The 15,115-nt window shown below is 41.4% G+C and overlaps 1 protein-coding gene and 1 non-coding gene across 5 annotated transcripts in view; both read right to left on the bottom strand.

Annotated features, from left to right (window-relative positions):
• The window catches only part of POLR3E (RNA polymerase III subunit E), a 41,322-nt gene extending 28,613 nt beyond the window's left edge, over positions 1–12,709 (bottom strand). The window contains exons 1-3 of one of the 4 annotated variants that reach the window (XM_037141197.2): positions 12,595–12,709; positions 9,165–9,342; positions 4,583–4,726 (exon numbers count right to left, since the gene is read on the bottom strand). The gene's annotated coding sequence lies outside the window, so the exon portion shown is untranslated. The remainder of the gene's footprint in view (positions 1–4,582; positions 4,727–9,164; positions 9,343–12,594) is intronic. The other 3 variants (XM_037141198.2, XM_037141199.2, XM_037141196.2) reach the window with 3 other exon arrangements.
• A 213-nt stretch (positions 12,710–12,922) lies between these two features.
• Positions 12,923–13,004, bottom strand: TRNAL-AAG (transfer RNA leucine (anticodon AAG)). The gene has a single exon. It is a non-coding gene; the product is annotated as a tRNA-Leu (tRNA).
• Between the last annotated feature and the right edge of the window lie 2,111 nt (positions 13,005–15,115).

Raw genomic sequence — 15,115 nt, 5'->3', positions numbered from 1 at the left:
TTCAGAACTTGTCAAACCTTGTATTTGTTGCATTTGGACAAGAAAAAATGTTTCAGCAGTAGGTGCTTGCTCAGGACTCATCCCACTTGGTAGAACTTTTATGAGTCACAACACTGCCCTGCAAGATAAAGTGCTTCACTGTTCAGGACACATTGGTTTTGGCACTCATCATGATTTCTGGAACAAATTAACAACTATCAAGGTCTGTACCACTGTACAAGAAATAAAGAGAAAGGAATCCAAATTATAGAAAGTCATCAACACTGAAGACAAAACAAGAAGGGAAGAGAGAAGAACTATACAATCAGAAAACAATAAAATGCCAATAACTACATAACTATCAATAATTGTTTTAAATGTAAATAGAATAAATGCTATAATGAAAAGACACAGGGTGGATGAATGGATCAAAAATAATAAGACCCATACACATGCTGCCTGTAAGAGACCCACTTCAGACCAAAACACACAACAGAGACTGAAAGAGAAGGAAAAAGACACTTCAAGCAGATGAGGGAAAAAAACTGGGGTAGCAATAATCAATACATATATCAGATAAAACAGACTTTAAAACAAGGGATCTTTGTCTTCTCTGTAACAAGAGACAAAGAAGGGCATTTCATGATAAAGGGATTAACACAGCCAGAGGACGTAATTCTTATAAACATATATGTCCCCAATTGGGCCCCCAAAATATATAAAGCAAATATTGATGGATATAAAGGGAGAGACTGACCATAAAAAAAAAAAAGTCATAAGGGACTTAAAAACACCATTGACATTAATGGATAGATCATACAGACAGAAAATGAACAGGACAACAGTGGCCCTAAGTGACATAATGGGCAAAATAGGCTTAATTGACATTTTTAGGACATTTCATCCCAAAGCAGCCAAATATACATTCTTTTCAAGTACACCTGAAACATTTTCCACAATAGACCATGACAGGCTACAAAACAAGTTTCAATAAATATAAGATGACAAAAATCCTATCAAGTACCTTCTCCAATCACAATGGTATGAAACTAGAAATCAATTACAAGAAAACTGAAAGAAAAAACCCCCCACAGGAACACATGGATGCTAATTAACACACTATTAAACAATGAATGGGTTAATAATATAAAGGGGGATATCAAAATACCTTGAGACTAATGAAATTACAATCACCTTAAATCTACTGGACACAACTAAAGCAGTTCTAAGAGGAAAATTCATAGCCTAGTTCCAGAAACAAAAAATTCAACGTCTAGTTAAAGAAACAACTAATCTAATCATATATCTGTAGAACTTTAAAAAAAAGGAAGAAAAAAAGTCCAAAGTGAGTAGAAGGAAGGAATTATAAATGAAATAGTCTAAAAAACACAAAAGATCAAAGAAATTGAGACCTGGTCCTTTGAAATGATAAAGTGGATAAAGCTTTAACCAAAAACCAAATTAATTTTTTAAAGGGGGAAATAAACAAAAACAAATTAAAGAGGAGACACAACAAATAACTACAATAATTATATACCAACATTTTGTTCAACCTGGAAGAAATGGATAATAAATTCCTAAAATGTACAACCTCCCAACATTGACTCAAGAAAATGTAAACAGACTGATAACTACTAACAAAATCAAATCAGGACATCTGGTCAAGATGGCAGCATAGTCACATACAGCTCTCTTCTCACAACAATATCAAGATTACAACTAAAATACAGAACAAATATCACTCAGAACCACCAGAAATTGAGTTGAATGGAAATCTGACAACTACAGAATTAAAGAAACCACATCCACCCAGACTGGTGGGAGGGACATAGATGAGGAACAGGCTGGTCCCACATCCATGTATAACAGATAAAAATTTGGGAGGGATATCTTGAGAGCAAGGAGTCTCAGGCACACCAGTCCCCCCAGCCCAGTGTTTTAGTGCCAGGAAGATAAGGTCCCACAATTTCTGGCTGCAAAAACCAGAGGGGACTGTGTCGGTAAAAGAAACTTGAAACCCAAGCAGTTCCTCTTAAAGAACCCACACATGGACTCACCTCCTCTGAGCTCCAGCACCAGGTTAGCAGCTTGAGTGGCACCAGTGGTATACAGGGAGAAACGGAAGTATCTGACATCAGGGTGAGCAAAAAGCCATTGTCCTTTTGCTAAAACCTCTCCCCACAGAGCCAGTAAGCTGGTGCCATATCTGCGACTCCATCCACGTTGCTAACATTGTTTGATCAGCCTTGGAGATCGCAGAGGCTCTGCCCCACCCAACATATGGGTCCACCCAAGCTGGTTTTCCATATTAATGCCTGGTTTTGGTTCATGCTTCACAACTTACTATCAAACAAGCAGCAGCCAGCCTATGTTCACAAGTTGGCTTCGCCTGGGAATCTCTAAGCCCAGCACAAGTAGCAGCCATCTCAGATTGCTTTTATAGCACAGGTGGCAAACACAAGGCCCACAGGCCAATTCTGGCCCTCCACCTTGTTTTATCCAGCCTGACACCTGCGCCGAGCTCTGGCTTAACTGTTAAGGAGTAGTTACATTTATACAGTCCTGAAATTATATTCAGCCCTTTGAAGGCAACTGTGAGGCTGATGTGGCCCCTGGTGAAAATGATTTCGACACCCCTACTTTATATCTCAGGCAAGGTGCCCTAGGCAAAAACAGGTGGGGGCTGACCTTGGCCTGCACCACCTAGGAAACCTTAGTGCCAGTGCACCCAGTGGACAGCTACATACCACATCAGAACAGCACCACTTCCTTGCCCCTGGCACAGGTGGTCCTCCAGAGAGGGCTGAGGTTGGTGGCCAGAGATCCCAGTCAATCCTTGCAACTGACCTGGGTAAATCCCTCCCACTGACTTGCCAATAGCAACCAAGGCTCAACTACAAGAGAAGGGTGTGTACTCAGCCCACACAAAGAGCGCATCTTGAGTACCCAACTTAGGTGATGGGGGTAGCTGTGCCACTGGACCCCGCAGGACACCTACTACATTAGGCCATGCTACCAAGACAGAGTCAAAGCAGCTCTACCTAATACACAGAAACAAACACAGGGAGGCTGCCAAAACGAGGAGACAAGGAGATATAGCCCAAATGATAGAATACATCAAAACTCCAGAAAAAGAGCTAAACTAAGTGGAGGTACATAATTTATCACATGCAGTTCAAAACTCTGGTTATAAGTATGCTCAAGGAACTGTGAGGACTGCAGCAACCTAAAAAAGATCCTGTCAGAAATGAAGGATATGCCAACTGAAATAAAGAACAATTTACAGGGAAACACCAGTAGAGTCAATGAAGCAGAGAATCAAATCAATGATTTAGAACATAAGAAAGAAAAATACAAGTTCATGGAACAAGACCAAAAAAGAATTTTAAAAAATGAGGATACTACAAACAGCCTCTGGGACAACTTCAAGCATTCCAACATTTCCATCACAGGGTTGCCAGAAGGAGAAGTTAAAGAGCAAGAAATCAGAAATAGACATGCAAGTCAAGAAGCACAGAGTCCCCAAAAAGATGGCCTCAAAGAGTCCTACTCCATGATACATCATAATGAAAATGCCCAAGGTTAAAGATAAATAGAGAATCTTAAAAGCAGCAGATGTTAGTTATCAGATGGTTCCCAGATGGGAGGTGGGTGCAGGAGAATGGGTGAAGAGGTGAGGGAATTAAGAAGTACACATAGCCCTGGCTGGTGTGGCTCACTGGACTGAGCATGGGCTGCAAACTAAAGGGTCGCTGGTTCAATTCCCAGTCAGGGCACATGCCTAGGTTGTGGTCCAGGTCCCCAGTGTAGAGCATGCAAGAGGCAACCATACATGTTTCTCTCCCTCTTTCCCCCGCTCCCCTCTTTAAAAATAAATAAATAAAATCTTAAAAAAGAAGTAGTACAAATAGGTAGTTACAGAATAGCCACGGGGATGTAAAGTATAAGAAATAGAGTACCCAAAGAACTTATACAAATGACCCATGGACATGGTGGGTGAACTTCCTGAGGGAGTGGGGAGTGCTGGGTGGAGTGGAGCTAAGGAGCAAACATCAGGACAACTGTGTTAGAATAATCAATAAAATATAGTTAAAAAAATAGTTTTTTAAAAAATCAAACCAGTAATAAAACTCCCAACAAACAAAAGTCCTTGCCCAGAAGTTGTCAGAAAATTTTACAAAATATTCAAAGAAAAATTAACCCCTACACTTCTCTAACTATTTCACAAAATTCAAGAGGAGGGAATGCTCCCAAGCTTAATACAAAGCCAGTGTTACTCTGATTCAAAAACCAGATAAAGACACTACAAAGAAAAATATTATAGGCCAAAATCCCAGATGAACGTACATGCAAAAACCCTCAACAATATACTAGCAAACCAAATCCATCAATGCACGAAAAAGACCATATACCATAATCAAGTGGGATTTACTACTGGAAGGCAAGGTTGGTACAATATCCACAAATAAATTAACATGATAACAGCAAACAAACTGAAGGATAAAAACATATAATATCATCAGATGCAAAAATAGCACGTGACAAAATCCAGCATCCATTTATAATAAAAACACTCATCAAAGTGGAAATAGAAGGAACATACCTCGACATAATAAAGGTCAGATATGACAAATCCACAGCTAACATAATACTCAACGAGGAAAAACTAAAAGCATTTTTCTTCAAATCAGGAACAAGACCGAGTTGTCTGCTTTAACCACTTTTATTCAACGTAGTATTGGAAGGCCTAATCAGAAAAGAAAAAATAAATAAACGGCATCTGAACTGGAAAGAAGTAAAACTGTAATTCTTCAGATATGATACTCTATACAGGACCCTAAAGATTCCACCAATTCAGTAAATAGAATACAAAATTAATATTCAGAAATTGGTTCCATTTTTACATACCAATAATGAATTATCAGAAAGAGAAATTAAGAAAACAATCCTAGCTGTGGCCCAGTGTCTCAGCTGGTTTGAGCACTGTCCTGTGCCCCCAAAGGTTGCAAGTTCAGTTCCCAGTCAGGAAACATACCTGGGTTGCAGGTTTGATCCCTGTATACAAAAAGCAAATGACTGATGTTTCTCTCTCTCTCTCCCTCCCTTCTCTAAAATCAAGAAACATATCCTGGGGGGAGGGGGGAGGGGAGGGGAGGGGAGGGGAGGGGAGGGGAGGGGGAGGGGAGGGGAGGGGAGGGGAGGGGAGGGGAGGGGAGGATGGAAGGAAGAAAAACAATTCTAGGACCTGGCCAAGTAGCTCAGTTTGTTAGCATGTCATCCCAATACGCTAAGATTGAAGGTTAAATCCCCGGTCAGAGCACATACTAGAAGCAACCAATGAATGCATAAATAAGTGGTACAACAAATCGATGTCTCTCTCTCTCTCTAAAATCAATAAATACTCAGAAAATTATAAGACAGCCCTGGCTCATGTGGCCCAGTGGGTTGAGCACAGGCTCACAAACCAAAAAGTCACCAGTTCGATTCCCAATCAGGGCACATGCCTGGGTTGCAGGCCAGGTCCCCAGTTGAGGGCATGCAAGAGGCAACCATCAATGTTTCTCTCCCTCTCTCTAAAGAATAAATAAAATCTTTTGTTTTAAAAAAGCACAAATCTATTTTTTTAAACAGATGTTAAAGGAAAAAAAATAAAGATACAAATAAAGGGAAGCATATACCACACTCATGGGTAGGAGGAATTAACATAATTAAAATGTCCATACTACTGAAAGAAATCTTATCAATTCATTGTAATTGCTATCAAAATACCAATGGTGTTTTTCACAGAACTAAAACAAATAATCCAAAAAGTTATATGGAACTACAAAAGACCCTGAATAGTCACAGCAATCTTAAAAAAGAATGAAGTTGTAGTTACCATGTCTGATATCAAACTATACCATATGGCTATAATAATAAAAACAGCCTGAACTGGCATAAAAACACACACTGATCATTGGAACAAATGAAAGAGTCCAGAAATAAACACATGCCTCTATAGTCAATTACTCTATGACAAAAGAAGTAAGGATATACAATGGGATAAAGACTGTCTCTTTAATCAATGGTGTTGGAAAAACTAAAAAGACACACGCAAAAGAATGAAACTGGACTACCTTCTTATACCATATACAAGAATAAACTCAAAATGGATTGAAACTTAAATGTAAGATCCAAACCCATAAAACATCGCTCTTAGTAATATTTTTTTTTTGGCTATGTCTCCTCAGGCAAGGGAAACAAAAGAAAAAATAAACAAGAAATATCAAACTAAAAATTTTTTGCACAGTAAAGGAAATCATTAAGGAAATGAAAAAAACCTACCAAATGGTGTAAGATATTCAGCAACAATACATCCAATAAGAAATTAATATCCAAAAATATATAAAGAATGCATACAAACTTAACACCAAAAAAACAATCAAAGTTTAAAAATAGGCATATGACCTAAATAGATATTCCTCCAAAGAGGATATACAAATGGCCAACAGGCATATGAAAAGATGCTCAATATCACTAGTCATTGGGGAAATGCAAATTAAAAGCACAATGAGCTAACACCTCACATCTGTCAGAATGGCTATCACCATCAAATCAACCAAACAATAAGTGATGGCAAGGATGTGGAGAAAAGTGAACCTCATGTACTGTTGGTAGAATTGAAAATTGGTGCAGCCCCTATGGAGAACAGTTTGGAGGCCCTTCATCCCTCAAAAAATCAAAACCAGAACTACCATATGACTTAACAATCCCACTTTTGGATATTATCTGAAGAAATCCAAAACATTAATTTGAAAAGATACGTGCACCCCTTTATTCATTGCAGCATTATTTACAATAGCTAAGATATGAACATAACCTACGTGTCCATCAACGCATGATTGGACAAAGAAGATGTGGTACATACGAGTATATACAATGAAATATTACTTAGCCATAAAAAGGAATAAAATCTTGCCATTTATGAAAAAACTGGATGGACCTAGAGGCTATATACTAAGTGATATAAGTCAGAGAAAGACAAATACCATTATGATTTCACTTACACGTAGAATCTAAAAAACAAAGCAAACAAACACAATAGAAACAGACTCAGAGAAACACACGACCAAAGCATAGTTACCAAAGGGGATGGGGAAGGAGAGGGGGGAGTGTATGAAAAAGGTGAAGGGATTAAGAAGTACAAGTTGGCAGTTATAAAACAGTCACAAAGATATAAGTACAGCATAGGGAATACAGTCAATAATCTTATAATAACTAGGTCTGGTGCCAGTGGTACTAGACTTCTTAGGGGGGATCACTTTGTAGATTATGTAAATGTCTAACCACCACACTGGATACCTGAAATTAGTATAAAATAATACTGCAGGTCAACTGTAACTGAAAAATAAAAATAAATTTTAAAAGACTCAGATGTCAAACAGAAACAGCAGACAGTCCCAAGAGTTTAAAGGTGAACTTCTCAGATATTTGATTTTCAAGTTGACTTTAAGCCCAACCCAAAGTGAGAAAACTCTCCTCTCTGTGGTAGTTTTATATGTGTAGAAAAACAACCCTCTTAAATACTTTTCTCTAGTGTATTGAATAATCCTGTGAAGTGACTTAACTGTCCCCATTTCATGAATAGACTGGAACTCACAGACATTTTATGTGTCTTACCCAAAGCCACACAGCAACCACTACGACTGACTGGGTTTCAGAGCCAGGCCAAGGGACTTCAGGCAACAGCAGCTCTATTCAGAGGAGGGAGGGGAGGGGTGTTCCTGCTGGGGAGTGAGTGTTAGGACTTGGCCTTAAAATGTAGAAGGATTTGGAGGAGCAATGAGAGCAAAGGAGTAATTCCAACAACAAGAAGCACTTAAAGTACCTGAGGTCTCCAAGATGGAGGGTGAGTCATTCAGCTGGACTGACCCTCCATAGGCCCAAAGGGAGGAGATAGTTAGCAAGGCACCAAGGTACCCTCACATCTCAGCAGTCCCCAAGACCTCTACTTTTGGGTAAGACCAGCACAATCTTTGTCTTATCTACTTAACACTTAAACTTAAACTATGTAATATGTAAATTAGCATAATACCTTCACCATGGGAATCAATGTCATCTAGGACCCTTGTCTCAGCCATCATGTGAAATCATCTCACTTATTCCAGATACGTGTTCTGAACTCTAAGATTGCTCAGGCCAAAATGCTGGCATCATTCTTGGTGAGTCTCTTCCTTTCACCCCACACTGGCAAATCCTATCAGTTCTACCTACCTTCAAAGTGTGTCTGGGACCTGGACACTCCCACTGCCTCCCCAGTGCAGCCAGCTCACCTTCTGTCTGTGTTACAGCCACAGCCTCATACTCTCCCTGCTTCTACCCTTGTCCCAAACAATCTTTGCTCAAACCCTCAGCCAGTGATATTTTTGAAAACCAAGTCAGATCATGTCACTCCTCCATCTTCAAAGGCCTCCCATCTCACTCGGAATAAAAGCCAGTATTTACCATCCCCTGAGAGGCCAGAAACAAACCTCCTTCCTCCCTGCCTTTACTTCTCAGGCCTCACTACCCACAGGCCTCCTTCTTCTCTCCTGTCCCTTCCTGCTGTACTTCTGAGGCTTGGTAACTCTCTACCACCTGATAACAGCATGGCTTCCTACTTCATCTTTCTTGTTTTTGCTCAAATGTTACGTCATACTAAGACCTTCCCTGTTCACCCAACTCAAAACTGCACTCTGCCCCTTCCCTGCTCTGGTTTTCTCAACAGCATATATCACAACTAACAATGTATAGCTCTGTATTTATTATCTGTCCCCACATCCCACTGCCACTAAGCTGTAAGGCTCCAGGAAGGCAGAGATTTTGGTCTATTCTGTGTTTTGCTGTACTCCCAGTGCCTAGCACAGAGCAGGCACTCAACACGTATTTATTGTCTGAATAAATGAAGCACAGGAATGTTATTTAATACGGAGCACCCAAGAATCTGGGTAAAGGACAATCTTAGGGTGGGGGATAAAAAGCCAGACACAAAAGGGAAGCAGGCCACTGCAACAAGTTAGGTGATATTAGTCTGGGTGAAAACCAGGAGCCCCAAATCCACAGCTGTAGGTGCTTTCTAAGGCCCAGACAGGGGGCAACGGATGGGAGGGCCAAGGACCCCATCCGTTTGCACTGGGTGACAAATGCCACAGATGTCAAGTACCTACCTTCTCTTCAGCTAGCTCTGTGGACAACTAAAAGACTGGGGACTTGCAGGTGTGGCCTGGGAGTTAACCAAGATGCAATCATTCCCAGTCACAGGCCTTCTCAGCCATTGTTGGGCTCTGCTGGCCTTCCCCCAGTCACAGAGGAGATCCTCCTTCCAGGTCCCTCCAGGTCGGACATCTGACAGGGTAAAAACAGGGGTTTTCACCTTCCTTCACCCTTCCATCAGCCCTTCCAACTCAGTGGCTTTCAAAGTTTTCAGCCTAAGACCTATAGTAAGAAATCTATTTCATATAAATAACCCAGAACATATATACAATTACATAACAAATTAAAGAAGGTTTAACAAGCATATTTGTCCCTACTCTATGTGAAGCTCTCTACGCATTAAAATTAAAAATGCCAATTAATATCCGAAGTTGATTTCACATCTCACTAATATATCTTGACCTGCAATTTAAAAAGTACTGCTTCATCATGTTTTCCTATAGCCCCTCTCCTTCTTACCGCCAATCTTCCCAGAAAAAGCCAGAGTAGTCCTTGTAAAAAAAAAGAAAAAGTAAATCACATCACCCCTTCCCCTGCCAAAAACCCTTCAACCGTCACACAAAACAAAATCCAAACTCCCTTCCGTGGCCCCTGCCACGGAATCAAGGCCCTGCATGATTATGCCCTGCCTTTCCCTCACCATCCACTTACCCAGGCGGCCACCAGGAGGAGAAAGGTTCCCTGACCACCCCATCTTACAGCACCCCCACCCCAAACCCCTTCTCAGTCACTACCACCTCTCCCTGTTCTATTTCCTTGTGGTTCTTCTCACAACCTGCAACTAACTAGTCTATTTGCTTATGTGCTTATGTCTATCTTTTGCAGTAGAATATAAACTCCATCAGGGCCTCTGTGCTTCAACCAGAAAGTGGAGAAAATTATAATACATGTATTTCATCAAGTTGTTAAGGGATTACTGTGTCTCTTTTCTTAAATTCACAGTGTCCTCCCAATACCTGGAACAGTGTCCAGCATGAAGTAAACATACTGTATTTTTGCCACGTATAATGCACACCCATGTTTTTGGCCCAAACTTTCAGGAAAAAAAAATCTTTCATTTTAATTTCTTAATCCAATTTTATTTATTTATATTTAGATACTGGATTTTTTAAATATAAAGTTATTTTAGCATTTATTTTCAAACATAGTATGGTAAAAGAAGTTTTATGTAACAAATAATTACAAAACACAAGAACAGATACAAGGTATTTCAGGCACTACCCATGTATAATGCACACCCTTATTTTTTTCCTCAAAAATTTGGGCAAAAAAAAGTGGTCATTACACAACAAAATACGGTAATATAATACAAAGAATAACTGAGCAATTGAGTACATGAAAGGAGGCAGTCACAAAACCTGAACCCAGAAAGCCTAACTCAGCCCCCACAGAAGGGCAGGACTCAAGGTTTGGGCCTCACGGACTCTGGAGAATAAACAAGGGCTGTGACCCAGGCGGGAGGTGCTTCTAGCCACCAGAAGCCAAGCTGTGCCACAACAACAGTGTCCACCTGGGCCTCAACGGGGTGTCCTGTGGCAATAAGATACTGTGGCAGTGGCTCCATGGCCTTGGGCACAGGAAACTTCCCCCAAGAGTGAATGGGTTAACGAATGGAAAGGGGACAAGAACACCAGGTAGAGCTAAGAGGAGGTCCAGAGCAGAGGAGGTCTCTGAAGTCCACAGCTGGGTCCATCTATGCTGTACCCAGGAACCTAACCTGTCAACCAATCAGAAAAGCAGAAGCAACTTCAAAAGTTCTCCAGCTACTAGAGGCAGCTGGAGAGGTCTGAACTGACAAAATATAATGTAGTAAAGGGGGAGAGGGACCCAGGGCCAACAGTCTCAAGGCAAGGCTTCTAGTTGGTTCTATGCCCCTAAAACTGAGTCTCCTGTTTCCAACTTTGTTAAAGGCAGAGTTGTCCTAGGAGACTAGAAGAACTAATTAGCCCTAAATGAAAGCCAGTCCCTTCTCTATGGAGTTCACATAAATTCTCATTTAATTGTCTTAATAACCCTATAACTCAAGATTTATCATTCCACCCCTGGCCAGGTACCTCACTTGGTTAGAGTGAAAGTTGGGACATTCACCAAGGTTGCTGGTTCACTCCCCAGTCAGGGCACATACAAGAATCAACAATGAATGCATAACTAAGTGGAACAACAAATCGATGTTTCTCTCTCTCTTTCTTCTTCTCTCTAAAAATCAACACTTTTTCTTAAAGTTTTTAAATTTATCATCCTCAAACAAGGAACGAGGAAACGGGCTCAGAGAATAAGTAACTTGCCAAGGTCACAGCACTGACGAATGGCAGAGCCAGTACAGAAACCTGGGTCTAGCTGATGTCCTTATTCTCTTTCTTACCTATTGCACTGCACTCCTGCTTAAGAAAAGTCAGCATGGTACAGTGGGCAAGAGTCTGGACTCTAGAGCACAACTGCATAGGTTCAAATCCCACGTTTGCTGCCGAACACCATGCTACAAGCTGGAACTGCCACGTCTTGGTAACCTCCACTAATTTTCATCCCTGAAACGTTTGGTAACAAATACAGACCTCCAGAGGACCACAGTAAACACTAAATATTGTAATAAATGTAACCCGTGGAAACTACTTGGCAATCTGTTTTCTTCCATTGTTAAAAGGGTCAGAGATGTAGCAAAGTGTCATAGGCAGCACGCTGGGGCTCCCCTCGCCGGTCTTACTCTATTCGGCTTCTACCACACCCCCAGGAGGTAGGATAGGTATATGAACCCATTTCACAGATGAAGAACTGGAGCCATTGCTGAGACTTCGGAGCAAGCACAAGAGAAGGACCGTTCATATTTAACTTGTAGCCTAAGTGCTCAATAGCAACGCCTCCCACCGAACGGTCAGGGCCGGGCCAGCGCACACAGCGGTCTCCCTCTGAACGCCGAGCGGTGGCCGGAGAAAGAACACAGAATCCGCGCCAGGAGGGGCTGATGTGAACCCTCTAGAGGACTGCGGTCTGGTACCCTCCCCCTACCATCAGGGCGAGCCGCGGCCCCAACATCCCTTGTGGGTGGTCAGGTCCCCCACACAGCCACAGTCTAGGGCTGCCAGGGTGGTACACCAGCTACCTCCGGACTGGTACTCCGGTAGGAGATCCGGGCCAGATGGGGAACGGGAGCTGGACCCTGAGTCACCGCCAGAGGCCGCGTCCTCCCAGAGTCCTAGGTCGAGGTGAGAATGCGCGGCCGGCTGGGTCTCCTGGGACAGGATGCCGGTACTCTAGCCCGAAACCCTGGTGGCCCCAAGCCCCTGAGCTCAGCGCGGGCCTATTGGCCTACTCGGCGATACAAGTCCCAACCCATCTCGCCAGTACACGGAGACTCAAGCGCGGGGGGCTTGACACGTCGGCACTCACCTCTGCGCGGCGGCCGCGCCCCGGCAGCGGCAACGGCCCAGGTTCCCACAGTCTGCAGAAGTGGTGGCACCGACTTCTCCGTTCAGGGAGCAGCCATGTTGCTAGTGGAGAAACTCCGGCGGACACGTGGGTGAAGCGGGGTTGGGCCTCGCGTTTCCTGTTACCCAGAATGCCTTGCGCTCACGCGCTTGGACCCGCCCACTCTACCGTCTCTTCCGTGCGGGCCTGTCAGTTAGCTAGGCCTGGCGGTAGAGGGCGCTAATATATCCGGAAAATGACGAAAAATTGTATGGTGCGAAGGCAGTAGGGACAAAAGCCTTCGCCGTCTTGGCAGCGGTGGGATTCGAACCCACGCCCCCGCAGAGACTGGAGCCTTAATCCAGCGCCTTAGACCGCTCGGCCACGCTACCGTAGCTTGTGGAGGTGTCTCCAAAGAACTACTTAGCAACTTTAGAAGAAATTGCAGTATAATTTAATATGTATTTTATTTAATTTTGACGTAGTTTGAATATGTCAAGTAATTAAAAGAAAATATTTGCTCACATCTTTAAACCCAGACTTGCTCCAAATGGGTTTTAGAGCGAAAAGCAGTTTAAGAATTTGTATTCTGAGTAGGGGGTTTAACCTGGAGACCTTAGATTAACCCAAACAACTCGGGTAAAAATCTCAGGGAGAAATGATGGATTCTGGCAGTAATCACCCCCCTCTCGCAAACTCCAGGACTTCGAAAGGGTCTGGACACAAATAATACGTGAATTATTGAAAAATATTAAAACCCTGGACCCCGATCATAACTAAGCCCCTCCACAAAGATAACCATTATTATCAGCTCAGTATATATGTCCTCTATCTTTTGCTGTGAATTCATATGGATATATGTATTTGTAGAAAATAATGTTCTGTTCTTATTATGTTTTTTTACATAAACATTTTCATACTATTATGTAATTGGCTGTTTTTTCACCCTATTATATTAAAAATAATCACTCCTATTATTTTAAAATGTCCATATTGATTATATAGATGTTTAAAATACGGAAAAAGTATAAAGAAAAAATAATCATCTGTATTTTCACCATCAATTCCTTTCCTATGTGTATACTTTTTATTTGAAGTTACACAGGGAATGATATGAATGTTATCCTTTTAAAAATCCGTTAAAATTATTAGACCATTACAAATTAAAAGCTCCCTTCTCAAACATCCTCCCCTAGTTATAATTATTATCATAAATTTGATGCGCATCCTTCCAATCCATTTCTTATACTTTCATGTGTATATACGTATAATGTATTGTATGGTCTTTTATATGTTTTTCATTTACATCAACATTCTCACATTGCACCAGTATCATTCTACAGCTTGTTTTTCTACTCCAACCTTACATTTTTGAGGTCTGTTGTGACACATATAGATCTAACCTATTACATCCTATGAAAATGGACATTTAAGTTGTTTATACTAAATTGTTACATGCAAGAAAAATAAAATTAAAAAAAAGAATGAAAAGGTGTTATATTGAAGTTTCTGGTTAATATCCAGTTGGCATACACCCTAATATTTTGGCATTCCATATTTCTTTTTCTCTTCAGTTCTTTCTTAAGCTGTTTTATTTCTCCATTTACTTTCACCATAAGTGTTGATATAGAAAAATTTCACTGTACTAGGAGAGTTTTTTGCTTTTAAAGAAATTTTTTAAAATACAGAAGTAGCCATCTATTGGGGATACAGGCCAGGCATTGTGGGGGGTGGGGTTTTAAGGCTAAATGAGGAATAGTCATTAAGATCAATGGAAGCATTCACTGATCTAGTCCTGGTGCTCTAGTACCGGGAAGGACTGTACATGTTGGCAGATTGTGTTAGAGTGGTTGGTGATGCTCGCTGTGAAAGAATTCACAAAGAGAACAAAACATAGAGAATAAAGTTTTTATTCGCTCTCCAAGAAAGGAGAGAGACATGGTAGGGAGAGTTACACCAGCATTGAGGGGTGGGGGCTTTGACCTTTTATTAGATGATAATTGGATTAGAAAAAGGTGGGAAGGATTGTTGTTGTGAGGCCCCTAGGCTGTTGGGGTATTGTAACACACTCTTTTTTTTTTCCTTTTAATTTAATCATTCTCTTGTCCTATAAAATATCTCTACCAAGATAAAGATCAAAAGAGTGGTTACCTTATGCAGGGCAAGGTTGGGCATGTTACATGAGAGGGGACCTGAGAGAGCTTTCTGGGGTGCTGCAAATGTTCAAAAATTCATCAAGCTTCCCTGGCTGGTGTACCTCAGTGGATTGAGTGCGGGCCTGCAAATCAGAGTATTGTGGTTCGGATTCCCAGTCAGGGCACATGTCTGGGTTGCCGGCCAGTTCCCAGCAGCAGACCCATGAAAGGCAACCATACATTGATATTTGTCTTCCTCTCTCTTTCCCTTCCCCTCTAAAAATAAGTAAATAAAATCTTTTTTAAAAATAGAAGAAAAAATTGTCAAGCTGTATGCTTAAGATTGTGCAATTAATTCTATGCAGATG

This window comes from Artibeus jamaicensis, unplaced genomic scaffold, assembly GCF_021234435.1.
Source record: "Artibeus jamaicensis isolate MK-2021 breed Jamaican fruit bat unplaced genomic scaffold, CSHL_Jam_final scaffold_666, whole genome shotgun sequence".
Classification (NCBI taxonomy): domain Eukaryota; kingdom Metazoa; phylum Chordata; class Mammalia; order Chiroptera; family Phyllostomidae; genus Artibeus; species Artibeus jamaicensis.
This window is presented reverse-complemented; position numbering and strand designations above follow the sequence as displayed.